This window comes from Aristolochia californica, unplaced genomic scaffold (assembly GCF_029961685.1).
Source record: "Aristolochia californica isolate CCGP_79_NKW_82.1479 unplaced genomic scaffold, dmAriCali1.0.hap1 SCAF_29, whole genome shotgun sequence".
Classification (NCBI taxonomy): domain Eukaryota; kingdom Viridiplantae; phylum Streptophyta; class Magnoliopsida; order Piperales; family Aristolochiaceae; genus Aristolochia; species Aristolochia californica.
In genome coordinates, this window is record NW_027181981.1 from 15,001 (window position 1) to 17,500 (window position 2,500).

Consider the following 2,500-nt stretch of genomic DNA (forward strand, 5'->3'; position numbering starts at 1 on the left):
AAAGGCGCCAAGACGCCCAGGCGAAAAGGCACCAGGGCGCACAGGCGCCAGGACGCCCAGGCGAAAAGGCGCCAGGGCGCCCAGGCGGAAAAGACGCGCCCAGGCGGAAAAGAGGCGCCCAGGCGAAAAGGCGCCAGGGCGCCCAGGCGGAAAAGAGGCGCCCAGGCGGAAACGAGGCGCCCAGGCGAAAAAGAGGCGCCCAGGCGAAAAAGAGGCGCCCAGGCGGAAAGGCGCCAGGGCGCCCAGGCGGAAAAGAGGCGCCCTGGCGTAGGCGCCCAGGCGCCAAAAGAGGCGCCAGGCGAAAAGGCGCCAGGGCGCCCAGGCGGAAAAGAGGCGCCCAGGCGGAATGGCGCCAGGGCGCCCAGGCGGAAAAGAGGCGCCCAGGCGAAAAAGAGGCGCCCAGGCGGAAAAGAGGCGCCCTGGCGTAGGCGCCCAGGCGCCAAAAGAGGCGCCAGGCGAAAAGGCGCCAGGGCGCCCAGGCGGAAAAGAGGCGCCCAGGCGGAATGGCGCCAGGGCGCCCAGGCGGAAAAGAGGCGCCCAGGCGAAAAAGAGGCGCCCAGGCGGAAAGGCGCCAGGGCGCCCAGGCGGAAAAGAGGCGCCCTGGCGTAGGCGCCCATGCGCCAAAAGAGGCACCCAGGCGAAAAGGCGCCAGGGCGCCCAGGCGGAAAAGAGGCGCCCAGGCGGAATGGCGCCAGGGCACCCAGGCGGAAAAGAGGCGCCCAGGCGGAAAAGAGGCGCCCTGGCGTAGGCGCCCAGGCGCCAAAAGAGGCGCCAGGCGAAAAGGCGCCAGGGCGCCCAGGCGGAAAAGAGGCGCCCAGGCGAAAAAGAGGCGCCCTGGCGGAAAAGAGGCGCCCTGGCGTAGGCGCCCAGGCGCCAAAAGAGGCACCCAGGCGAAAAGGCGCCAGGGCGCCCAGGCGGAAAAGAGGCGCCCAGGCGGAATGGCGCCAGGGCACCCAGGCGGAAAAGAGGCGCCCAGGCGAAAAAGAGGCGCCCAGGCGGAAAAGAGGCGCCCTGGCGTAGGCGCCCAGGCGCCAAAAGAGGCGCCCAGGCGAAAAGGCGCCAGGGCGCCCAGGCGAAGAGGCGCCAGGGCGCCCAGGTGGGAAAGAGGCGCCCAGGCGAAAAGGCGCCAGGGCGCCCAGGCAGAAAAGAGGCGCCCAGGCGAAAAAGAGGCGCCCAGGCAGAAAGGCGCCATGGCGCCCAGGCGGAAAAGAGGCGCCCTGGCCAGGCGGAAAAGAGGCGCCCAGGCGGAAAAGAGGTGCCCAGGCGAAAAAGAGTCGCCCAGGCCGAAAGGCGCCATGGCGCCCAGGCGGAAAAGAGGCGCCCACGCGAAAAGGCGCCAGGGCGCCAAGGCGGAAAACAGGCGCCCAGGCGGAAAGGTGCCAGGGCGCCCAGGCGGAAAAGAGGCGCCCAGGCGCGTGGGGGGCAAGGCGCCAGGCGCCAGGCACGCGCGGAGGCAAGGCGCGAGGCGCAAGGCGCCACGCGCGCGCGCGCGTGGGGGGCGAGGCGCCAGGCGCCAGGCGCCGGGCGCGCGTGGGGGGCAAGGCGCCAGGCGCCGGGCGCGCGCGTGGGGGGCGAGGCGCCAGGCGCCAGGCGCCGGGCGCGCGTGGGGGGCGAGGCGCCAGGCGCCAGGCGCCGGGCGCGCGTGGGGGGCAAGGCGCCAGGCGCCGGGCGCGCGCGCGTGGGGCGCCAGGCACCTGGCGGGCGGGCGCCCCCAGGAAGGGGTGCTGGCGCGCGATGGGGTTGCGCCCGTACGGACCGTGTGACAGTACAGACACTTTGGCGAAACCTCCTGCCCGAAGCGATTTTAGGCGTTCGGCTAGGTAGGTGACCCGGTTTTTTTCGCGTTTCTCGGCCGCTAGCCCCTTTTTTCGCGTTTTCGTGCGCGCGCCCCTCTTGACCTCGCACGCGCGCCGCGCGTCGCGTCCTTGTCCTTGTCCGCGTCCGCGTTCGCGTGTGTCGGCGATCACGGGCCCCGTGCATGGCTCGTCTCTGTGGACCATCGCCCCGCTCTTGTCCCTCTTTCGTGTTTGTGTGGCGCCCCGCCCCGTGCACCATTGCCGGCTGGCAGCAAGGTGCCTAGCCCCCCTTGCCGCCAGGCCTGTCCACCCCAAGGTGCTAAAGCCGCCAGGCACCTGTGCCGCCGAACCGTGCGTCCGTAAGCCGCTGCACGTGCGGCGGCCGGCCATGCCCGTGCTATTGACCCTGTGTGACAGTACAGACACTTTGGCGAAACCTCCTGGCCGACGGGGTTTTTGCGCCCACCTAGGTAGGGCGACCCCTTTTTTTTCGTGTCGCCTGTCCGTGTGTCCCTTTTTCGCCTTTTTCGGGTTCGTGTTTTCGTGTGCCGCCAAAAGCAAGCCCTGCGCTCGTCCCGTCCCGCTTGACCCGTGCATCCGCCGGTGCTGGCCTGCAAAATGCCTGTGAGCGACGCACGTGACCAGCAGCCCAGGCGAGTGTGCACGGGTGGCAGGCGAAACGGGCGTGCGTGTCGCCAGTGTGT